The sequence below is a fragment of the Oreochromis aureus genome, linkage group 7 (assembly GCF_013358895.1).
Source record: "Oreochromis aureus strain Israel breed Guangdong linkage group 7, ZZ_aureus, whole genome shotgun sequence".
NCBI lineage: Eukaryota > Metazoa > Chordata > Actinopteri > Cichliformes > Cichlidae > Oreochromis > Oreochromis aureus.
This window is the reverse complement of record NC_052948.1, coordinates 11,301,718-11,328,413: the sequence shown is the minus strand read 5'-3', so window position 1 is coordinate 11,328,413 and position 26,696 is coordinate 11,301,718. Positions and strand designations below refer to the sequence as shown.

General features: G+C 37.9%; 1 long non-coding RNA gene across 1 annotated transcript; it reads right to left on the bottom strand.

Moving 5' to 3' along the window:
* Positions 1 to 1,757: 1,757 nt before the first annotated feature.
* On the bottom strand, positions 1,758 to 24,935 carry LOC120440938. The gene is made up of 5 exons (XR_005613645.1): positions 24,816 to 24,935; positions 23,634 to 23,714; positions 7,347 to 7,440; positions 5,947 to 6,040; positions 1,758 to 1,864 (listed from the first exon to the last, which is right to left on the bottom strand). It is a non-coding gene; the product is annotated as an uncharacterized LOC120440938 (long non-coding RNA).
* Between the last annotated feature and the right edge of the window lie 1,761 nt (positions 24,936 to 26,696).

Below are 26,696 nucleotides of genomic sequence, written 5' to 3'. Positions count from 1 at the left end.
GTCTGTAAAACTAACACTGAAAACAAATGTACAACTACGCATATAGCAGGAATCCAAACGACCTTACAAGCATGAGCATGCAGGGCCACTGTGAAAGTATTCAAAGACCATTTCATTCTCCAGACTCGAAGGATTTTCTCAACATCGCGACCACACAAAAAAAGTGGAAGCAAAACAATATGAACCAAATGTAAGTTGTATGTCAAGTTCAGAGTATATTTCATAGTTTTCTCCCATATATTTAGTAACTGGTTGAAAACGTTCAGCCTCACAAAACACTGTACAGAATTAAACTGCCTTGAGCTCAATAATTCTGACCATGTAGGCGCTGCTGAGTTGTTCTGCAGGCTTGAGGGTTGGACAGTGTAGTGTACTCTTCCCCCTAATGCCCTGTCCATTGATCTTTCCCGTAACTACAGCTCCCCACAGAAACCCACACAATCTGTGCAGAGGAGTGCTCCTAGGCACCCCCCACTTCAAAAGGTGCATATTTACTCTTAGAAATTTAGAGAAAGTGCAGCTGTGGATGCATCCTCCAACCTCAATCAATGATAGGGCTGGTCCTCCTGACCCCCCCAACCCCACCCCCCGCTGGCTAATAAAGTGCTTCTTAGGCTTGGTGGTTTCCCTGGAAGCCTTATGGGGTTGGTTCAAACTAGCACTTAGGTTTGTTTCCATCGTCTCTTCTCGAAAATTGATTTTTAGAGAAATACTTATCTTGTTGCTCAACAAAGTTCCAGAGTGAATTAATGCAGACAGTTTTTTTTTTCTTTCTTGTCCTCTATTTTTCTCATCTAACATAATAACTGAATTAAAAAAAATACGAATATCAGACATTTCTGCAGGGCCAAACTGCAGAATAAAGTTGAACTGCACGATCCTTTGAAAACAAAGCAGGGCTTTCTAATGCAATCTACATGTTTTTTAAGAGCAGAAAACTTGAAACCCTTTGGATGCCATATCAAAAAGTGCCTTTTGTTTTTTTAAGGAACCTGTCACACTAGTCTCCAACAAATCTATAGAGTCCTAAAAACATGCCTAGAATAAAATACCTTGATTTTTAAATGATATAAAAAGAATAGACTGTTGAAATGTCTTTATATAGCATTTTCACAGAATCTCTGTAAGAAATATGTGGACTTAACATGTCCTCCTTTCCAGTCTTTGACAAAGGTATTTCATGCTGCGACGCACATTATCATAATTGTCATTTCCAATCTTCAAAAACAAATGTGTATTAAGACAGTGGCTAAAATAGGCCTTCTGCTCAAAATCAGACAATCAAAATCTTTTGTAATTAGCAAGCAATATTATAATTACCAATGATTCAAGCTACTCCATGCTGCTTCTGCCCCCCAACCCTTCTGCAACAATTAGAAAAATATATGTCAGCTGTGATTTTTCCTTTATTTCACTTAAATGTGAGACTCCAAAGTGGCGCAGTGGGGGATTTATTCAAAAACAATGACATTTACAACTCCTCCTTGGAAGAACTGCATTTATTCTCCACTCAGCGGGAAAGACGAAGTTTTAAGTGACTGGACTAAAGGTCTGAAGCGTTTTGCATATCTGCACAACACCACAGAAACTCGATGACAATGTAGTATTCATTGTGTTGAAATTATAATTGTTAGAGTAGTAAAAAAAAAAGGTAAAAGTTTTACATGAGAAATAATTTCTCCTAACTTTGAATTTATGACTGCATTTGTATGATGAGCACAGCAGCCTGACAAATTGTGACCTTACGACTACACTGTCCGACATTCATCATTTGATCATCACCCTGTAGGTAAATGCCTACCGAACCCAACTTTTCTTTATGGTGTTGATTGCATTCTTCAAGTCTGCCACAACAGTGTTAGCTCTGAAAGAGTGAAAAAAAAAACTTGTTTCAATGTCATTAATCCTAACTTGTTTGGACTCCTCACATTGACTCTCCCACACATCTCTTTTTCTCCCCTTTTTTTTCTCTGTCTTCACATACTACTGCTCTCACTCTCTCTGCCTCACTAACATGTTGACAGCAGTTTGTTAGTAGGTATCAGTTTTCAGTGAACAGGCTGAGAGGGAGAGAGGGATGTGGTAATCATCTCTATCTCCGGCTGCTTGGCAGCGTTCCCCTCGGCATGCTGGCAGACACTTGCCATTGAGCGGCTGTCAGGCAGAAAGGGTGTGGGATGTGGGCTCAAGCTACACAGGTCACGGTCATTTCTTTCCAAAAGCCACTGAAGCTAAAACCTTAAGTGGCATTTGAGCTACCTGCACTGTCAGTTCTGACACTCGCAACACTAACAAGGAGACCACCGGTAGAGAGTCAAACTCGATTATGCCTCCCTGGTGGTTTTCCTTAATATAGCTAAGCTACTGCCAGACTTGTTTTCCTAACAGAACAACATTAAGGGATTGTTCTGCAGATGTGTGAGGTATCATTTATCGGTTTATCTAAAAAGAGTAACAAATACATTTCTCCAATGAATTAGATTAACTGATTTAAAAAGTGTGTAAATCTCTATGTAATCTCTATATGATGAAAACAGTATTTTTTTTTAAATATATTTTGATATATTTTCTAAATTGTTGAATTTTTAATAGTTGTCAATTTTGCCTAATTCTGTATTTATTTTATGCGACAGCGTTAGTTTCCTTGTTTAGTTATGTATGTAGTTATGCATGGCTTTTAAATTCAACTGTATGTAGTGTATAATTATGGTAAAACTGGTGGGCTGCTTCATTTACAGTGTAACAAAAAATAAAATAAAAAACGATTTTTAATTATACTTCAAAAATCTGTCTTTTGTTCCTTCAGGATGCTCTTTTCGTACACAACAGAATTATACTCATTTTTCTCCTTATAATAGCTACTCTGCTTTAATTCAGAAAGGTCTTTAGGTCACAAACCCAAGGACCATACTTTTACTCTGAATTATTTGCAAACATTACTAATCAGCAAGAGAACCCCCATCAAGTTCCAGAGAAAGGTTAAAACTTTAAACAAAACTGCGCGGAAAAGTATCCTGACTTCCACAGCTGCAAAATGAATTGCGCTTGACAAGTTGCAGTCTCTAAGAACCTGAACCTGTGATCTTTAGAGTGATAGCCTCAAGTTCATAGCAACAAATACCCTCAATCACTCAGGGAGATCCTAAGTCTCTCTGTTGGCCAATTACTGCTTTTCAAAAGCCTGCGGCACCCAGGAAACTTTGACTCCTGGAAATAAAGACCAATCTGAGAGAGAAACATTGCAGCTATTAAAATCTTTATAATTCTGTAAATCACAAGTGATTTGTTTTGCCCCATGGCTTGTTCCGATACATCCTTGCTGCTATTGCAAAGGGCACGGGGTGACTGCAATTGAGGAGAGCAAGCTTATTTTTACAACTAAGCTTAGAAAAAAGGGATGCCTTTTTTCTTCTTCTTTTGGAGTGCAGAAGGCAAAGATCTCCTCTGTGTCATAATTGCCTGAAGTTAGAGAGTAAAGGCTCTGGACTCCTGATGTTAGTGTGGGCCTTTCATCAGGGGGGTTGGAGTCAGAGGTGCTTTAAAAAGATCAGGCACTCTGGAGAATCAGACTCTGTTTTTATTTATGTAATAAAGGCATTTTAAAGAGAGAAAGAGAGAAATTAGCATCACTTATCTGTTGATGCCTTATCCCGGAGTGGTGCTGTCATTGTTTAGGATACTGTTTTTGTTGATGATTAAGGCTCCCATTATTCAAAGCAGATTTACATTTTCTCAATTATTTCATTTGTGAACTTCAATATTAAGTATGCTATACTGATTAATTTTGAGGATGGATTCTGAAATTAGCCTGCTTATTCAAACAAAGTGGAAGCCAAAAGTGGTAGAGAGGATCATGCAATTATGAGTAAAATCACTCCAATTAAACAGTGCCATGTTAACTTTTAGAGAGCACACACTCGACATAATATAATTACAAATTGGGATGGAAAAATGGAAAAGAAAACACCAACATTATGGAATGAAGCATTTACAGTTGATGGATTCTCAAAAGGCTCTTCTATCCTCTGGTGCTCTGGGTTAAGAATGGCACTCCTCTGCTGCTGCAACGCTCTCCCTCCCAATCGCCACGCTCCCCATTCAGCAGCGCAAGGCCCCTCTGGTACTAGACAAGGGCCCTGACTGAGGACGCTTTGATACTTCAGCCTTTAATCACCAGAGTATCCTTATAGCACCAAGCTGATGGAAGAATGGGTCATAGGAAGGATGTCCCGACCATAAATCAGACTACAGGGGTGACAGCGCACAAAATAGGTGAATTGTCCTTGGGTTCCCAATGCTGGCGGCATCCCTTGTGTCCCCAAGTCACACAACCCTTTTTATTATTTGGGAGCGAGTCAAACGGATGCCCTACCAGCCATTCTGCCCTCCCCCTTGTGTTTTCCCCCTAGTCTTCGAGGCTGGACCCTGCTATGAACTGTTTCCAGAGTCAGTTACTGGTGTAATTGAAAGTGCTTTGTCATCGCTTTGAGCCAAACACTGATGGATGTGAAGTTGAATGAGGTTTGGGTTTTAGTTATACGAGTGAGCCTGCGTAAGATTTATCACCAAAGGCTTAAGAGGCTACAAGGGACCATTAAAGCACCACCAGCATCTACATCACAGTGAACTGTTCATTATTATTCATTAAAACAGAATACCTTTAATATGTCTAGTTTCCCATGTGGAAAAAAAAAACACACACACCCATATAAATGCTGGAGAATAGAAAATATTCAGCTGCCAGGTTTTACAGTAAAGCAAGTCTGATGCATAAAATACTAAAAATGCCCTTGGAATTAAAAAAAAAAGTTTAAAAAAACAAACTTTTTTTGTCTTTATGTGTATTGTTTTTAATCAATGCCCTTAATTTTGCCCTTTTAAAACTCAGTATAGAGAAATGAATAACGCATATTTTCTTAAATTGTACTATAAATAATCTCTTATAATAACAGTGTTAAACTATACATCTGCTAAACCCACTAGTGGTTTTTATATCTTTTCGTAATTAGGGTGGCCTATGGAAAACCTATAAAACCATTTAATTTCAATTCCGAGTCGACATCCACATGCAAAGCGTGGGAGGTGTGCTAGTTCTCATTGTCTCCCACTTATTATAGGCTGCCCCCAGCTGCCTGGGCTGTGAGGGCCTGGATTCTGGCTCACATCCAGCATTGCTCTGATCTGGGCCTCTTTGTGATTTGAGGAGTATAGAGCTTTGCTGGGCTGCTGTCCTAGAGCCATGTTGGAATGCAAGAGCAGTGTTGGAGGTGCAGAGGGAAGTGACCTCACTGTGTGATGCGAGCAAGAGTATGGGGCAAGAGTTACACATTGAGGTTGGCTGGATTATAAATAAAGTAGCGTGTGGATTCTGTGCTGCAGCCGGAAAACAGGAAAGGTGAATACAAGTGCTCACAGCACAGTTGTAAATGGTGCCCTATCCGAACATTGGCTCAAGGCTGCCAAGACAACATGGTCAAATAAAATAATACTGTTAAATTTAAGTTAAGGTTTTGCTTTTCAATTGTTTATGTATGAGTTTTCTACAGCACGACTGTGTTTGCGATCATCATTGTCTGCTATCCTAAACAATATTTCTTAGCAACGGTTGCACATGGAAGGAACTGGATGCTTATGTTTCTACATTCCTCTTCTGTTGTGCTGATGTTGTTCTGGTGAGTAAAAAGCTAAATAAGTAAGCAAATTTTATGTCTGTAGCACATTTAAAACCAAAATGGTTTACACTAAATAAACAGGATCCTAAACATGTTCACGCTATCTGTGCTTTTTATTTTTTGTATTTCAAAATATTTTTAAAATACAATATTGTAAAACTTAAATAAATTATTAGAAATTAAAAAGTTATTTTTTATTATTAATTGTGTTAATATGACTACTTTGTACAAGACCAATAATGTGAATACATGTTAGGGGATACTCATGACTGACCTTTGAGGGGCCTGTGTTCACATGGGCCGCCTTGTGGAGCTGAAGAGGAGCAGGGCGAAACAAAAGACCAAGACCCTGCCAAAGGCATAAATACCTGGGAGGAGAGACAAAGACAGCTTCACTTCAACAGGATTCACAGTGTCCAGGATAAACAGTGCATACCTGCATGCACCACCAGTGAGTGAAACTTAACATGACCCTCAGGACATCCCAGTGCTGTTTAAAATGTGGATGGGATGCTTTTGTACTTCTGTGGTTGTTCTGGACCATTTGTATAAGTTTATTAGCACCAGATGGATTCTCTTTCCTGTGTTTTTAGTTGCGCCGATGGCTTAAAAATTGATATCTTAGAAACAAAATTAAACATACTCACACTTGCAATGTAGATACTTAAAAAGTGCAATTTTCTAAATTAAGTATTTCATAATGCTAAGTGTAGACAAATCTTTTAAGAAGTAATCAATAGATATGCAGTTGCCTCTGGAAAAATTAGCATGGTAAATTAACATTAACTCGCAGATGGTTGGATATGGGGCATCGCAGTGGCTCCAAACAAACAATTGATTAACTTGTAAAATCCCATTGCCCAGCTGTTATTCAGGCTGTTTACCATAAATAAAAGAGGGGGAGTAGAGAACAGATCCAGATGCTTTGATTGTAGCAGAAAGGCAATCTGTCATTGTTCTCAACTAACACTGATGGATGCTGCTTTAAATGGGCATTGGTTTTACTTAAACATGACAAAGTGAGGGATGACACGCCACTGGTCAAAAAGGTCTGGAGGTCCAGCAACGCCTCAGCACTTCCTTTTTTTTTTCCAGCCAAGACAACCTCTTATTCATGTATCAGCTGCCAATAAAGAGAAGATGTTGTTGGGAAAGTCATTCAAGTTTATTTGTTTTGCTGTGTGTTCACCCTGAACTTAAGAAATGGAAAAATGATGACAACGACCTATATCAAGAGAACAGCCAGGACCAGTTCATAAACTACTTTTTTTTTTCCCCAGATATTTACTGGTTTTGTTTTTTTGTCTTTTTTTCTCTGCTTTGTCCATGTTGGCTCACTAGAGCCTTTAATCAGAGTAGTTGACTTGGGTACAATTATAATTCATTACAAAGTTATCATTAATTGTTCAACCCCTCTACATATTGGAATGCATTCCAACATTTAACAAAGAACATTTTGTGAAACTCTAGAAAAATATGCAGAATCACTTAGCAATAAAGTAGCAATCACTGTATTTTTAAAAATAACCATATAAATTGGCAGTAAACTAAAGAAAGTCTGGAGATCAGGTAAAATCATTATTTGCAGACATATAAGTTTAGTTATATAGCATGACTTAAAAATGTGAAAAACTTGCTGTGCTTTTAAACATTGCTGTCAATGGACAGATGTACCTCAACCAGACTTCAGCGTGATGTCAGATGGTAAATGGTCCAGTAAAGTCTCCTTTTCACTGGCATATAAAATGCATATCAGCTGGTCTGCCAGCTGCAGAAGATCAAATACAGGTTCTCAGAACAGGATGACATCAGAAAACTGGAAGGAAAAAGAACAGCCTTTCTTTGCATGGTAAACTTGGACATCAGACTTTAGAAGTGATGTAGTTTCCCAGACAGAAGGAGGTGAAGGAGAACTGAAAGCAAACCTTTGGGACATTTTAAGTACAGACTTCTGCACAACTAATCATCCACTGTCAAAAATGGCTGAGATACAATGCAGGCAGAATTTTTTAGGTCAACTGTTCACATAGGATATAATGTTAATATGATCTGGTATTTATATGCACCAATGCATTTCATAGCAACAATGTGACATGCACAAAAGTGATAAACATGTAATGCATTTGTCTTCCTCAATCTTTCATTGCTTCAGCATATGTTTGTTACCCGCAGTTTCCCAAAAATGGATATCTATCATCTTTTCAGTGCAGTAGCTGAAGTTAGTGTCTACTCTTAATTCTTTAACAGTTTGTATTAAACAGCAGCTCTCTGCAGAGGAACAGAAGCGTGTAAGCAAGATTAATGAGTTAAGAAGGTAAGTAGAGTCTGACAGAGTTTTCAGTGTTGCCTCTTTAGGTAAGCTTTCTTGTCATTTCTTTCAGTAGTCTTAAAGGAGGCCAATCCATAACTGGTATTGTTTGTTTGTGTTTCTTTTTCAAATCCAGATATGTTTTTACTGCACTGGCAGAATGTTTGAGATCATTGTTAAGCTGTAAAATAAAGTTGCTGCAAATCAACCCTTTCCAGATGGTGTTACATGGGGGGAAAAATCACACGATACTTTTCTGTGTTCATTAATCAATCAGTTTTGACAAGATCCCCAACACCATTGGCTGAAATGCAGCCCCAAACTATGACAGTGACTCAACTGTGTTTTCATAAAAAAGTTTTACAAAGGAGGCCGGGAGAAATGTAGTTTCATCACTCTCTAAGACCTCATGCTGCCCATTTTCCATCAATGTCTTGTGTTATTTGGCACACTTCTCCCTGTTTTACTTACTTTAAAATAACTTCTTGACAGTCATCATTTCACTAAGACCCTTTCTGACAAGGCTTCATTTATTAAAGATATGACTTTCAGGTACTGTTCATCTGCTTTAGGCAGTCTTTAGTCCTGCCACCGCTTCTTTTGTCCAGAGTTTCTAGTTTTTGCCAGTTTTCTACTTACAGTAGACACTGAACACAGTAGAGTATCTGCCAATTTTGGGGGAACCACTTGTTGGGCAAAAATATTTTATGCCTGTCAAACTGTGTTACCACTGGCATTTTTCAGAGATTGAACTAAAGAAATTGAAACAAATCTTTTTAGGTAATCAAAGTAACTAAAGATAAAGTACAGTTTGAAACTGGCTCTTTGCTAAGTTGCCTGTTGTGTGCAGACACCAAACATATTCATCCACGAGTGAGGTGCTTTTTCATGGTTTGATGATTCATAGGCCAATGTTAAATGAATGAAAAACATTCCTCTAAAAATGGTCACACTACATGACTAGACTGAACATTAGTGAAAAAGCAGCCAATGTACAAAGGAAAACTTTGAAAGAAAGCCCCAGAAAGCCTGGAGACAAATTGTTTAAGACCACTTAAAGAAATGAGAGGTGTCTTGAGTCTTTTGCAGAATGCTGTACTTTTGCTCTGGACAAAGGTACAGTAGTTGTCTAGAATCAACATATTTTCACTCATTCTTTTCCCAATGACATGCTCCAAGGAAGGTCCAGGCTCTCAAGGTACCATGTATAACAGGTTACACAACCTACTGGACATATGAGTAACACTGAAAGCGAGTCTTGCAGTAACGTTACCATAGCACAAGCTGCCTGCATTTATTGTAACAGACTGCACTCTTCTGGACCTTGATCTCTGATGTTGTTCCTGGGATCTGCTCCAATTACCACTTGGACCACTGTTACCTTCACCCTCCACATCTTCTTGAGCGTTTCTCTGAGGCCTTGGTACTTCTCAAGCTTCCCGTGTTCTTTCCTGATGTTGCTGTCATTCAGAATCACTACATCTATCACTACGCCCGTTTTCTTCTGTTTGTCTACCACCACTGCGTGCGGTTGGTTAGCCGCCACCAGTCCCACAGGATATTAGCTTAACCAGATATATTGCATTCATAACCAGGAAATCAGCTTTGTATCTCAAGTAACTTCACACCTAAAGTTAGCTAAAGACAAATCAAAAGGCAATCTGTCAACAAGCAAAAGCAAGATGACAACTCCTATTACAGCCATCTTGGTTCTCAACAACTGATGAACTTAACTAGCAACCTTTACTTATACAAATTAGGCTTTTCAGACTTCAGTGGATTTTGTGTGGCAGTGATGTAAATGTATAATGTCAGTGGCATCACAGCTGTCACAGCCAGCTGTGGTGATGCTGACATCAGCAACCTTGAAATCTTCAGTCAGAAAATGATTTGATGTGGAATTAAATCAGTAGTAATTAATGAGTTTGTAGAATTAAAACAAGATCACTGACATTGCACTCCTTATTTTGGCAACGTATAACACAACACTTATTCTATGCAGTATTTTATTATAGCCTTCTAAATACTAGACCTAGGCCCATTTACCTAGCATGGACAATTAAAAACATGATTTATGATATTTTTCTTTGAACGCATAATGCACAGTTGCTTTATGTAGACTTGCTGGCAGAAACAGCCAAGTATAGTTGATATGAAGTAAAGGAAAGTCAAAAGAGGAAACAATTAAGTATGTGCAGAGCAAACAATTATTTGCTTGGGGTTGTATGCTTCTATTTTGTGTTTCTGTACATATAATGCATCTGCATATGTAATGTATATGTGTGTCTGTATATAGCAGTGTGTCTATTTGCTGAGTAAAACAAAAACAAAAAACCTTCCATTTATGTGTTTGCCTGGCCAACAAAGCTGTACATGAAGTCGTTGTTCTTTATAAAGAAACACAAAATTCTAAAATACATCATATGTTTTATATTTTATAAGATATCCACAATCAATAAAGCTTCAAGGTAGACACCTAGTACTACTGTTATAAATTAAATAACCACCCAAATGTGAAAGATGTTACAGACTCTGTTGTGACTGGTCTCTTTTTTGGATGGCCTCTGGTCTTTTGGATAGAATATTTTATTATTTCCATTCATCACTCTTTTTTTTTTCTAGTAGACAATTTATGATTAAATTCTAATCAGTTCATCCTTGAGCCCTTGGACACTTGTGGCCAAATTTAAAGAGATTTCCTCATTTCATTATCCCAAGCATTCCTGGGATATTGCATTCACACAAACGGGATGGACAGAGCCCAAAAACATAATGCCTTTCTTAGCAATCACCAGTCCTTGGGTGGGGATAAGAATAGATGGGACTCAAGATCCAGTTTTAGCTAAAAAGCAGTAACAAATTGTGTATACATTTCTAAATAAATACCGGCAGGTTCTTCAAACAGCACTTGGAACCTGCAAACAGCGTTTGGAAATCTGAATGAATTATATGTTTCGTTTTGTTTTTCTGTTTCTTCACAGTGTTCTGACTTCAGGTAATACAATAGTCATGCTGACACTGAAAACATGTGTAGGTTTGTATTTTTCAAACAGAAAAATGACCAAGAATAAATAAGAGAATCAATAAAGAATTGGACCTATAACCAAAATCAATGAAGACACTGGGATCAATATGCTATCAGTCTATATGGGCAGCCATAACAAACCTAGCTAAAACAAACTAATAATGAAGTGAGCCATTAAATTAGATGATGATTTTCTGTGGCTTACATTCAAATTAAATCAATTTCATTTGATTTAAGTTTTTTTGGCAAACATCAAAAGAATAAGGCATCGCTTGAAATATAGAATTTGGCATTGCTTTTCAAAGTCAAACCCACACTACACAAGCGCAGGACACAAAAGTCTAAAAATGCTCTTCTAGGGAAAAAGTTAACAAAAAACAAAATCAATCAAGATGCAATTGTGACCTGTCAAAGCATTTACAGATTTATTAATATTTGATGACAGCCCAGATGCTGACATGTGTGGATTTCAAAAGTTTTTGTGGATTTTCTTTGGGAGCTCTGGTTTCTCCTCCAAATAAATAACATTTCATGTTAATGTTGCCATCGACCCATTTTATGATTAAACATTCTTCCAAATAGTTTGACAAGTATTTTCAGACCATTTTATACTAATGTCTGATGGAGTGTCAGTGATTTATACTGAATCTGAAAAAAGTATTGCAATTAGTTCCATCCAAGGAAAGACAAACAAAAACTATAAATAAGACCAAATTCATATAACGTCTCACTTCTATGTATTTAATGTCGAACTTGTTAAATTTGTTAAATTTAAAATTCAAAGTCTTCCAGGGAGAAAGAGAACAATGAAAAATAAACTCTTATTGTGAGAAAATATCCTTTTACTGACAGGTTTTCAATGTGGAGATCCAATATGATTCCAGTCAGTGAGACAGTATGTCAGATCAGCATGTTTTTTGTGATGTTGCTTTTACTTCTCTAATGTGAATCCATGTGGCCAGACTGCTCGCAGACTTGGCCACTGGCTGAAGCCAATTTTCTGAGTTAGGCAGCAGAACACAAGACTCCCCACTTGGAAAAAAGAGGAAAAAAAACGTGGAGGAGTTTTAGCAGTCAGCCCTCAGACAGGAAGACTCTAGAGGAAACACCAGAAAGCCATTAACTAACCACAGAATTATGGTGATCTATTTGCTGGAATGGGCTACAGATAGCTAATGAACAAGCCCCCCACCCCCCCGATAACACACATGCATACACACACTGCATATACACACAGAGAAGCAATGCTGAGAGAGCTCTTACTTGTACAAAACAGCATGACAGATCAATGCCTGATTCCTAAATCAAGGGAAAAGGTTATTTTCTGTCTCACTGGGATTCCACTTACTATCCCCCCTATATCTAAGACACTCCCATACCCATTTAAACCAAACAAGTCCACCCCCAAACAACACACGCACACACACATCTCCTAATTAAGAGCGAGGCGGTGCAGCTTTTTTGTGTCTGTGGTTATGCTTGCAATGTTAGTGTCTGGAGTGTGAAAACAGATCTGATGGACTGGTGCCCTCAGTTCTCCCTGATCAGGCTCCAGCAGGTATCCCCCATGATTGACAGCTCACAGGTCATCCGCCCATCTCTCAGTCTGTTAGAGGGTGGGCGGTAAAGAGATTTGGAATGCCTGGGACCCTGATTGCTTTATTGCTCGCCTGTCAGAACCATTGTACAGCTCTGTATTATTAGGGCTTGCCATCTCTCACCGTCTGGTAGGTGTCGCGTCTCAGCTCTGCATAAAGAATCACCACTCCATTCAAAACCCTCTTTCTTTTTGGCTGAAAGGAAGAAAGCACAGATTTTTCCACAGAATCTCCTGTACTGGTTTGTCAGATAATACAACACAAGTGTCTCCAGGGAATGGTTTGGATGGCGCTGCTTTACACTCAAATGAAGAAGATTTGAGATTCCATTTGGCAATAATTTATCACAGTGATACCAACAATAGTCTATAACACTACACTGAAATTACTCTGATGTTCCTGATTATGTATCTAATCATGCTGAATTTTTTTACTACTGTGGTGTACACATCCCTGAAACAGAAGAAGATAGCAAGTTTCTCTATTATGCATTCCTCTTTTGTGATGTTTTATTCTATAAACCACAAAAAGGAACCAAAATATATTTCTTAAATAGAGTGGCAAAAGTTAAAAAGCAATGATCAATTTAAAAGACAATTATATATAAATTTTGCAACACATATAAAAACTGGTTTATCATATTATTCATTTTTAAATAAATAATGCCTAAAGTTACAAAATCCAGCTTTTCAATTGTAAATGTGGACAATGTGTGTGGGGTTTCTTTTGTTTGAATTTTCATTGAAATTAGTGTATTATTGAGTTTTCTGGTCTAAGAAAACAAATAATCAACAATATCAATAGATTCTAGAATTCACTTTTTAAACAGTTAATATATAAATAATAAGATCAGCATTTTTAATCAACAGTGAAGTTAAAGCTCCATCTCCACTAAGAAAAACTGATTTATCTATTACATTTTGAGAGTGCCCTAGTATTTTGATGATGATAGATTTCGTATAATAAAAATGTTGCAGACTAAACTGTTTGGTTGTACTGTGTCCAGACGTGCATTCTATTGGAATTTGTTTTATATTGCAGTTTAAACATAATAAATTGAATTGAATTTTCAATCAAAATGTTTAATCATAAATCGCCAAGAATTTAAGTTTATTAAATTTTCATATATAAAAATCTTATATAAAATCTTATGGCAAAGGTAATACAGGGGAAAGAAATGGCGTGAAAAGTATACTTCACTAGCTTTGATTCCCATTGGAACAAAGAATCTCATCCAAAGCTAAAATGGCCCAGTGAACAATGTCTTTACACAAATCCCTAGCTGATTTTTTTTTTTCACGTTATTCCCCAGACCGCGATGACAGACTGGCAGGTTGTTGAAGGTCATCAAAGCTATGCCTCCCGGCCCCCCGAAGCCCAGGTGAGGGCCAGGCTACATCCCCAAGTGATCTTGCTCCTCCAGGCCACAGCAGAAACAAGCCCACTGGGGTACCACGTCACTGTTTCCATGGAGATGAGGTGACAGGCTGGCCGCGGCGCAGACTCACACCTTTATGGTCAGCGACTCAGTGTCTCTGAGGAGACTTCCCTGTCTAACAGCAGTTGCACACAAGTTGCGGTTGCCCCCACTCCCACCCCAAAACCATTCATTGTCTCTTTTTGTTGTCGTTTTTAAAGCCAGTCCATGCGCAACATGGGACACCCTTCCTCTAACAGTCCAACCCTCCTTGCCCTGGCAGTGCTACCCTTGTGAGCCCTGCTGGGAACAGTGGTGAGATGTTAGATTAGACCTGCAAGTCTGGGCAGGGCCTAAGAGGGGATGCAATGTGAAGGGACTGCCCATTCCGTCTTTGGCTCATGCTCCATTATGGTTTTATATGGGGGTGTGAAAATATGATTCCCCAGTGCTGTCTCCTTTAAGAGCCTCTCACAATTGGCTGCTGACGAAAACTGGCTTGACTAGCTCAGTTCAGTATCCCTGTTGATCTATGTTATCACGTCTCATTACACCGACTATATCTGACAGACAGTTGAATAGCAGATGCATACTTTCAAATCTATCCATCACTGACAAGCAGCTTTCATGCCAGTGATCATATTGATTTTTAAAGCGAGACTGTTCTTCATTCTGTATGTGTGTCCTAATCTGAGAAATGAATGATAACCTCTTCATCACTCTACCCCCTGAGTGTTCTTACTGGAAGCCATATTGATTTTGTTAGTCTGAGAGTCCTTGCATTGCATGGCCTTTACCTCAGGGACAAATCTAATTGTTTATCTCTGGACAGACTTCTGCCTTTACTCCCTTCTGTCTCATTATGTGCCAAGATTTGTCAAGTCAAGTCTCTCCACACTCTCAAATCGCGCTTTACAACATGTCGTTCGGCAGAACACTACAGATGGCTTACTTATCAACAGACCCTCCCACATGGAATGCCACAAACATGACAGCACAACACACTTGCAAAAATATACACAAACTGACATACAATGTAATCACACTCTGGAGACACGATTACACATACTGACACACAAAACATGAGTCACATTTTTTAAGAAACACTGATTTTTGAGATCATTGTGTAAGCTTTCTGGAGAAAATTTTAGACAATTTTTATTATTTTGAGGACTGCAATACACTTAAAAATAGTTGTAAGACTATTTCTAAATCTTTATTTTATCATGAATTATTTCCTCATTTCTAGTGAATCATACCAGAGGTGGCTTATAGTAGAATAAACCACTGATTAAAATGAAAAGCCTCAATAACTCATCTGCAAATGCTATTTTTACCAGCCTGGTCTGGTCACTGACCAAAGCTGAATTACAATAGCATTCCTCTACTTTATTATAGCAAACACAGCCCTTTATAGATCCAAGTTCTTTTTTTACATAAGGAGTGTAACTCCTGCATTGTGCCAAACTACTTCAGCTGCACTTACAAATGAATGAATGAATCACTGAAGCTACTGATTTACTACAGTGTGAAATCTGCTCAATATATTCACTGTAAAAGTCCTGTTGTATGATGTGTGTGAGTTATCTGGAACGAGAGAATGACAAATGCCTTGCACAACGATGCCAAAACCATTGCAAGAGTCAGTACAGTGCATTCAGAAGGTAGATTTAACCACTTGATTAGATGCATACATAATGCAATCGCATCAGTACAGTCATGGATAAAATGTAAATAGTAAGCAGGTGAACCAAATAATTATGGTTTCTACACATACTATATATTTATTTGATTTCCTACAACCAACTCAACTAAAACATGTTTTAAAAATAAATAACTTTATCAAGTTCAAGATCCCCAAATCATGCTAAATTTTAAGATTCTAACCAGTCTACTTGGCATTATAACACTTTTCAAATCAGTAACCCTAACTCTTCCATAAGAACTATAATACGAAAGGTTAATCAAATCTAATAAGGGTTAATGGCTTAAGATGAGTAACTATACTGTTTCATTTTATCTTTTTGTTAAGTTGCCAACAATTAAAAGCCTCGTCAACATTAGGAAGACAAGAATTCATTACAACTGGAAAAACCTGAGTCTGTACAGTTAATAAACCAACTTGAATGAACATGAGGACAAAATATTTTTGTTAATATAAAGACTTTTCTTTCCGATGACCTTTCTCGCCAGCTCTCCAAACTCTTTTAGGCCATTGGAAGCCCTTGGTCAGGCTTTATCAGTGAGTTAACTCCAACGAAGTAGGCTAGATCAATAAGCCCACTCTCAGAAAGGAGCCAGAGCAGAGAGTTAGAGGCGCGGGGGAGAGAGATAGACGCAAGAGGCAGGGAGCAATCAGAGAGCTATGGATGTGTGCCTTCAGGAGTGGATCGATGCACTGACAGGAGCCCTGCTTTGTTCTCACACAGTGCTCAGATGTTAGGCATGCTTAACATGATTGCTTAAAGGTTTTTGTTTGCCTACTTGTGTTTTTGTTTGTCATTTGTCTACTTATAGTATATCCTGCTGTCCCTTTTGCAATGTAGACAGATCGTTAGGGTTGTTATCCTATGTCCCATTATTTTTTTTTTGTTATTGTTTTTTTCACAAAGTACGTCAAGATATGATTTTTTTTTCAGCTAGACTTTTAGTAAGCATTTTATTCTGTCAAATTTCTGCAAGATTTCTACAAATGCTTAGGACATGGATAGCAACTAGTCCTTAAGTAACAAATACAAATATTTTAAATATGCTTCTGAATTAACAAACAAACAAGCAAAATTGTGTATTCAGACATATTTTGGCATCCACAATTTTCAGCTATGAAAACTATTTCTTTTTGCAAAATTTGGCTCTTACATCTTTGTCATTTCTCTAGATCGAGGGGTTGTCTTATTATTGCTAAATTGCTTTTTTTCATCTTTCATCTATACATACGGTCGTCCAAAGCATGTTAAATAATTTGCCATACTAAATGCTATGCCAGCAACTGCTTCTAACAAAAACTTGGGTGTGCCTCCTTCGTCACAGAAAGGTGTTAACCGCAGAGGACAAGTAGGTGTCAATAGATCTGCTCTCAGAGCCCATGGGCCGTTGAAACGCATGAGCTCTTTTCCAAGGCTTAATAAGATAGCACAGATGTGCCCTTGTCTCAGCCCAGCCCTACGTCTCATTGTACTTTGGCCTCCCAACCCTGCCATTGCAAGACCTCTATAGCATTGGCTGCATGAGAGGGTCTCATTAGGACAGACAAACGAAAACCGAGGGTCAAGGTATATAAAGGTAGCCACAGTTAAGGATCCTGCCTCTAAGATTAGATGGACGCTTCACCACATCGTAGGGCCACCCTGCAGACCTCTGGCCCTCCCAATCATGACCTCCAATATCCACCATTATTTGATGAAGCAGAGCTTGATAATTATTTTGCGTGGATGAAGAAGGGGGCACAGTGTGAAAGGAGTGTCTCATTCTAAGGGAAAGGATAGTAGGGGATGACAGAAAAAAACTAACAAAAAAAAAGATCAAAAGCAGGCCTTTCGCTTTTCATGCCTCAGAGGCTCCAAAGAGGATAAAGAACAATTGGGTCCTGGGTATCCTGTCCTCTCTGGCAATTAGACTCAGCTGATGAAGTGAAAGGGATGAATGGCAGGGTTCAAGGCCTTCTCTAGGATTCACACAACAGGATGTGTTTTTACCTTCTTCTCCTTTATCTTCAGCTCCCTTTAGAGCAGCAGAAATGCAGTTGAAATATTTCTAGATGAAGACAATGTAATTCAAGGTGCCAAATCTTAATCATAGGGCCTGTTGAGACTCAAGAGGTGTGAGTCGAGTGAAAGGGCCAAGAGAGACTTGCATGTAATCGTACGTTCATGTACGCATTTTTTTTTAAGTGCACAAAGACCATCATCTGTTTCAGTGAAAAAAATAATGTGAGTGGATGTAAATGTAGGATAATCAAGCCTGTGATATGAAATTTAAAAGTTTAAGAGAGTATCTCAAAATTAGTATATCTAGTTTTGTTTTAATCTGCCTTTTTTCAAATCACATGACATTTCTTTAACATGATATATTCACATACCCCTAACCAGTCGTATTAGATACAACTACACAGCAAACAATAATTCTGTTTTTACTTTGCTTCAGTATAGCAGTGAATTAAGACAAAACATTTTAACTCAAATGGCAAGGCTTTTAATTACTAGGAAGGGTTGCAGGAAGTGTAGACTTTATACTGTTGTTTCCCATGTGGGCTTGTCAGAGACATTTCGGGATTGAGCCGGGTTTATACACTGTTATGCCTAGTCTGTCATGCTAAATTCTTCATGTTTTTTCCACCATCTGTACAATTCAGTTTTGTGTGCTGTTCTTTATTTACATTCCTGTTAGATTAGTGAAGCTGTGACACCATAAGTGCAGTGGGTTGCTTGTCTGATGATACAAATTGCAAAAAAACCCTGAAACTTCAGGTTTGTCATTTTGGTTGGTCCTTTGCAGCCAGGCATGACGAGTGGGAATGGAAGCGTAATTCAAATATTCACATATAATGAAAACACCTCAGAAAACTGTTTACTGAGGTCACAAGTAAATTGATGGTTATTTTCATTTTCTCACTGACTTCTTGCGACTTCTTATCAGGAACAAAGTATGGCTATTTGACTTTATGCAGCAACTCGTGCCTGCTGGCTATCACAATAAAATCCAGTTTGAAGGCACCATCTTAGGGGACTATTCGCACTTTACACACTTTCCATATATACTGTTTAGTGACAAGCCCTGTGCTAGCATACACAGTTGTCTTCAGAATGATGCTCTCCTAATTGTTAAATCCATGCCGAGATACTCAAGCTGCTGACTTTTTAATCAAGACTCAGACAACACCCACAACTGCAGAAAGAAATAATTAACATGGCAAACAGGAGAGGGTTAAAACAAGGCTTTGCATTAACCTAGGACAACTGGTAAAAACTAGAAATGTAACACTTTTGAAAAAGCATAGTATGGTCCCACTTTAGGTTAAAAGGAAATTTTAAAAAATGAATATAGACACTAAAAACTGTTATTATGAGTAGATGACACACTAGAAAAATGACCAGAGAAATGCTAAAATTAAAGTTGATTTGTAAATAAAAAAAAATTCAAAACAAACCTCCCCATTGTCATTTTTTAAAAAGTTATGGAACAGTTAATAGAAGTAGAAAAATACATTTTTAGTCAAAAGAAAATATAAAATTTAGACTGCTGAGAGGAAAACGTTATACTCTACATCCAGAGATAAAAAGTAAACTCTAAATTCACAAATTAGATTTAAAAAATAGGTCAATTAGCTTGCAGTATATTATCTAAATATGTGAAGGATACCCTTTCAAAAGGTCCATGTCAAATTCTTGACAGTTATACAAAAAATATTAAACTTCAAACTTGGCCTGGCATTAAAATCCAAGCCAAGTTCTCTGATGTGTAGGAAGCGGTATTAACCTGTTACACAAAGTATGCTAAATGTTAAATTTTGTCTTAATGACTGTTTTTGCATTAGTGAATCTGGTTTCAGTACACTGATTTTTTTAGTTTTGGAGATGGAAGATGAAATGGGAAATATGCAAGAAAACACTCTATGTGATTTGGATAAGGGCAAAGTTCTAGTGTTGTACTTTGAAGGCTACTGGATCCATTTCAGAGGAAAGTAAGTGAAATTAAGAAGAAAAAAATGCTGGGCACCATGTGTTAAGATGCTACTTGGAAGATGCTAAGCAGATACAGTCATGCCCCATGATATTCATATGCTGTATTTTCCACAAAATTGCACCCACACTGCTACTTTAATCTGAATACATAAACTTACAAACCACTTGCTGCCATTACGTTATCATGGATTTCATTGGAAATTCCTTACAGTGCCCATGCCAGTAAATGGATCCCGTCTCTTAACTATACTGCTACACTGCACTAAAACCTTAAGATGATTAGTGATATTCTTAAAACCTAGCCCACTGATAATGTGTTTAAAGAAGCGATACGGCTTTTCCAAGCTTTGAGTTCAAAGTCTGAGAAGCATGGGGTCAGAGTGCCAATGGGCTAAACAAAGAGTAGCCAAAATGGGCTTTGGGGGATTTGAAACTCAGGCCCCTGAACCCCTTTGATCAAAACATAGCTACCGCTATAGAAATACTAAGTATCGAGTGCATGGAACTGTGCTGGTAGCAAAGAATCATGAGTTTGGCTTGTTGAATAAGAAGGTACAAAATACGTGCTGGATATGTCACAAATATTATTATATAATAAAAAGACGTTAAGAAGTATGAAAATACAAGTTTTGTATGTAATGGTAGGTAGATTTTCAAAACAGGTTCTATAATGGCTTCCAAAGCTGCTATATTTTCAAACAGGAAAGATGCAAGGGATGCTGTTGAACCTAGTATATTTGTTTAGATGTTTTATATTTCACTTTTATTATCAATCATCACTTTTAGATATGATTTCTTTCTTTATATATAAAACTAATTACACATAAAGATTAATCAGGTGGTAAGCAGATTTTTCTTCCCCATCTGTTTTAAGGGTGGTATGGGCTAACTCACAAATATTCAACTGGCTAATTAGTTCTACTTTGACTCTCAGTGAATGCCAGTGTACTTAATGAAATAAACAAGAATAAAAATGACTGAAACTCAAACTTGAACAGATTTTCCCATCTTGAACAGCCCTGAGCAATTAAGCAGGCATGTTTTCATATTATTCTAATATTAAATCAATTACACCCAAGAGAATGTGACTGTGTCGGTTATCACGAAACTGTCAATGAGGCTAACAATATAGTATCAACAAATGTACAGTGAAATTGATGTCTTTTTTCTTAATTTAAGGAAAAGAATGTCATGAAGGGAATATATATTATATGTAAGATATCTGAAGTTGTTAAATGAAAAAAGAAATGCATATAATGTCAAACTGCACTTAATAAAAAAAAGAAAACGTAATTTTATGTGATTATTAGCATCCTTCAGTGCAACACCTCTGGGTATCAACAACAACAACAGATTAGTCTGGGAGAAAACCATATTGGCAAATGGAATATATGATGGAGAAGATAATTGCATTGTGAGAATTTCAATTAGCCTATGTAAGTCTTTGAATATTTCCTTATGGCACTGGTGGTTAGCTCATATTTAAACAGTTATCACTGTGTTTCACAGTCCATTACGAATGTTTTCAAAAGGTCCATAGTGAATGATGTAGTGTCTAGTACTTTCATATAGACTTTATACTACTCTAATTTAGGAACATACAACTGCAGTATAAGCCACAACATATGTTGCACATCTGAGAGAGGCGCAGTTATGGTTTGTTACACCCAGAGTACTCCAGGCAAAGATTTAAAAAAAAAAAAAGATTAGTGTCTACAAATGAATCTTTGCCTCATTGTTTTCTACCCTAGCTGAGGATTAAATCACTGTTTGGTATGTAACGCCACATAACAATGCTATGAATTTGGTTTTCATTAATTTTCCAACTTACCTTAAATAATTTGCTTCTTTGATTATGTTGCTATCAAATGATTTCATCAAATGCTTTGGTCTAAAACGCTGTAGAGCCCAAAATTAAGCAACAAATTTTGTTTTTTTCTTAACAAACAGTGCAAACCAGAGGTTTAATTTAGTATAAGACAAAAAAACTGTATAACTATCATAATAGTGAAGCTAAACTAATCAGTTTGGGGCATTATAACTTGAAAATAACATTTAGAGATTAATTGACTAATAATGCCCATGATATAAAGAAAAAACACATTTCATTTATTATTAATATGCATGAAACGCAAACAAAGGTAAATAGTTTTGAAGATTGTGATGAATATCATATAACTTTACATCCTGGGTTTAAGTCAGGAAAGGTTAACGCTTTCTCAACAGGAATCTTCATTGTTTCATTTTTTAAGCTGACCCAAGCAATATAGCCAATAAAGACAATAGAAAAAGACAAACTTACTGCTATATTTTCTATTTATTCCACCCTGAAAAAGCCAATTGCTGCATTAAAACATTATTTTTCAGCATGAAAGATATCTTCCTTTATAATAATGAACAAAATTTCATTTTATTATTTAATCTATTAGCACTGGCTTATGCCTCCTGATGACACAAATAGATGGGATGCACAAAATGTAATAGGCATCTTGTTTTAATTGTTCAAATTTTCTCTCTTTTTTTTAAGGTGACAGGGCCATTACTCCAAAGTCACCACTTATCAGCAGTATCACTGAGGATTAATGGTTTCACTTCTGCTAGTAAGAAATGTTTAAGTTGTCCTGATTATCAGTGCAAGAAAAAGAATAATGGTTATTTGTCATTGTGTTAAGCAGTGGGAGAGACTAATCTAACAAAACACCGAGTTAAGAACACCATTAACCCTTTCTAGTGAAGCTGAGTGGGATGTGAGCTGGATTGTGCCCAACAGTGAAGCCCAGTGTCTAAAATAAATGCTTGTCTTTGTAAGAGCTGTGTCAATCTGACTCAGAGGTGCATTATCCATGAGCAGTTTGTGCTATAGCAACTATAGTTACTCTGGCTTCCATACTGAGCTTAACATTTTCTACATTATTCACTTTATTTTGGACTATAATCACACTTTTATTGTGTAGGAGACAGTGACCTACAGAGGAAAAAAGGTTTGTTTTTATAATACTGCATAAGAAAAAAGAAAAACTAATGGGACAACATCTAGTTCCTTCAAGTTAATAACAGCCAGTCAGTCAAAGATACATAAACAAAAAAGGAAATTTCATAATTTTACAGTAAATATTACATTCATAACCCCATTGAAGAACACAAACTAAATATGGCAGTAAGTGAAAGATAACATTATAATGGTAAATGTTTAGAAATTGAATTTAGTTTGGGACTTATACTTTGTTCTCACCAAGAACAATTACCACCGCCAATATCTGGCATACTACCGATTTAACACATTTGTCTCGTAAAGGATTTTTTTTTCCAGTGGTAGAATCCCTGAAGCTTTTGTACTGGTGGTGCTGCTCCAGTAATCGCCTACATTATTTTCCTTGTCTGTCACCTTTATAGTATCTATTAGCCACTCTCTACTATCTGTTTGTGGGGCATTTTCTCTTCCTTTTTTCCCATGAATGTTTTATATATTGGAGGGAGAATGATTGTTCTTTGCAATGAGGCTAGCGCGTGGCCTCAGTAAGACAAATTGCTCCAGAACGTCTAAATGGCAGTCAATGATAACTCATTGTAAGGAGAGTAAGTGACTTCCAATGGAGTGGATAGGGGACAGAGAATAATGGCAGAGCACAGGTGAAAAATAGATGTTTGGCTCAGTGTAATTACTCCATTAGGGGGCTCTCTGTTAATCTACCAAGCCACAGCAAGTGTTTTTACAGCGATGAGGAGGTGACAGGCGAAAATGACTGCAACTGGACAGAGAGGAGCCGCGCTACCTCCCCAGTCACAACACACTCTATGAAGTGTTTACTAATGGACAAATGTACTCCCAGTCTGTGCTCTATGCGGCATGCCATATGAGCTACTCCAGTCAGAAGTTCATATGGTGATAGATGTATTGACGAAGCTCCTCATTGAGCTGACATATTAATTACCTGCAGTATGGTCCCATGCATGCAGAGTGCTTTAACCTTCACTGTCTCTGTTTTGTGCTGAAGGATGGATCAGCTGTGAGCCTGTTAAATATGAAAATCTGGGTTAGAACAAAAAAGGGACAAAGGAAAACCCACCCGCTGGAAATCAACACCCCCATTCTGCTGATTTTCCAGACAAACATAATGATAACAATTTTTTGACCATTTGGTGTCTGCTGCTTCCGCCTGTGGCAATCTAGACAAAAGAAGCCTGGAAAAAAATGCTCCAATATGGTCTTAAGAGTTTATTCTGACCATACAATCTGTTTTCTTAAGTCAACTTTTAAAACACTGCTACGAGCAGTGCCCACAGCATTATCAGTGAAGCTCAGATTGACCTGGTATTCACCTTTATACCATTTCCCATCTGTTTAGGTTCCACCCTAGAATTCATCCCAGTTGGCTGTAGGCCCACTTTGCATTGGGCTTTCTCCGTGAAACCCTGAACAAAACCCTGTAGGAGCTAGACTTTCTGTTCGGCCTATTTCAGAGGGAGATTTCAGCTTGCATCCCAGGATTTCAGCACCTGACTTTTCCAAGTTGTTTCCAATGTAAACAAAAAAAAAACATAAAGACGCAAGCGCAAAAATTTAACCTTGTTCCAGCGCAACTTTAAATTTGACTTAAATAAGTCGAATATTCCTGCACCTCAACAGCAGTAACTATGAGTTTATATAGTGAGAGGAAAACTGCCTGCAAACAAGCTGGTTACATTAGCCGACAACGGGTTTATTCGAATTTCTTTAAACGCATCTATTTTCATTCAAGTTACATTAGAGGCTACATCCTTGATTATAGCTGTTCTCCTTACTGCAGCTTATTAGATAGAAGGGACCGACCTTCAACTTGATGAGAAAAAAAAATAATAAAAAAAAAATAAAGCTATCAGCAGGCAGGAATGGCTCAAAACACACACAAAGGCACCAATACAAGGCGTCCAGCTGGACAATTTTCTCTGCCCCAAAAGCTACAGGTTGCGGTTAGGGGACTTCAAATGGTAAGGACAGTGAGAGGTGCCATTATCACTCAGTGATGAAAACGAGCACGGTGACCCGATTAAAGCGAGAATTTCTGGGTCATGGTCTTGTTTTTCAATGCTTAATTTGTCTATCGATAGTGACACGGTCCGTGGCTTGCACCTACCTGTAATATTATCTTTCTAAAAGTCGTGGTTCAGACAGGGCCCTTGTCACTGTAACCCAACACGGAGTGAGTGAGCGGATTAGCCCGCAGCGTGTAGCGGGGGGGAAGAGCAGGCTGCCTGCCTGTGTTGTGGAAGTTGCGGGCTGCGGCGCCACTCAGTGGACGCTTCGGTTTCAAGAGCTCCAGCTTCACCGTGGGGTCTCAGTCACTGCAGTCTGCTGTGCGTGAACGACACAAAGTGCTTCTCCAGTTTTTAAACCATACATAGATAGATAGATAGCAAAACCTTCTTTAATACTTCTATTGAAGACAATTAATAATAAGTAATAGTTGGACCTACATACAGACACATAAGCTATGCATAACAAATGCAAGCGTTGCTTTCTGTCTTACATTGCACAAGAGTATTGGGAATACTATGGACCTACATTTTAGCCGTCACCTGAGCTGAAACTAGGTATAGCTTGTTTAGGTGGCCTTTGGTGTATGGTGTACGGTAACAAATAACAGTTCACAGTGTCTGTGGTCTAGCCTTCTCAGGGCTCCCTTTGCATCAGACACAGTCCCCTTCATCTCATGCTAATGTAGTGCAAAAAAGATATCCAGCTTTAAAGACATGGCAGTCAGTTTAAAAAAAAGGCTGTGCTTAGTGTTTGAAGTCATAAATGTGACAGAAGACTTCAAGAGAAAAGACCCAAGACTGGCAGTCTAAAGATGAGTGAGAGGCGGACAGGGAACATGTTTTTTTCCCATCCAGAGGGATATTCTGTGGCCAAGCTTGATTATTAGAGATGAAGGACAAGCTGAGAGGATGTGGGATTGTTAAATTCTTGAATCCTTTCACTAAAGCGCCCCCTCCTATAACATTCTTCCGCACTCCATTTCTGTGCATTTATGGCGCACCCTTGATTTTGCTCCTTTTTCTTTTTAAGGCCGAATGAAATTCAGATTCCTTGATGATATGCAAAAAGCAGAAGAGAAATATGGAAATATAATTTGAAGCTGGGCTGGCATTTAAAAATAAAACTGCAATATACATTTACAGTGTTTATATCTGAAAACCAAATAATACTGCTACTAACTGACCGAATTTCCTGTGTTGACTAGAAATTATAGGCTCACCCCCCCCCCCTCCCCAATAATTAATCACTACACTGTATATGTAGAGAGCACTTCAGCTGTCTATGGTGTTATGTGAAACCCTGGCTGTGGATTCAAAACCTTCTTTCCCCTTTCTGTGAGAGGCTGTGCTTCATTTGATGCCCTGTCCATTATTGCCAGCATATTTGAAAAGTGCTAAGCCTTGAAACGAGTCCCATATTATTTCAGGCCGGACTGAATATTTCACGGCAGGAGGCAGAAAATGAGACCTTCCCTCAAGAGACTGCCTGCAGTGCATTCTACTTGGTGCAGCAATCGGAAGGTCTCATACTGTGCAAAACACACTTGAACAAACAATTATATATTTATCCACCACACTTGTGAGATTTTTTTTATTTCTTTATTTTTTTATCCACTTGGTTGTACAGAAAATGGGGGGGGGGGGGTGCAAGTAAACTGTATATATGGAGTTTCCTTTAGTTTTGGGCTTGCAGCTATCGGTATCAGCACCCACACCAGGGACAGTGAGTATTCACCAACCCTTAGAATAAGGTGTTTTATCACCACCTCAGGAGCAGAAACACATTCTAGGGAAAGAGGAGCTTCCTTTGAGTTACATCCAGAGTAAACAGCAGCAGGCTAAAAAAATTATAAATAAATAAAAGCTAACCAGATTGATACCTGAATCACCTCTGCCTTCTTTAAATCCTATCTCAGTCTTGTGAGATTAATCTGTGTTATGGTGCATGATTTCATGAATGTGTAACAGACTCTACTGTG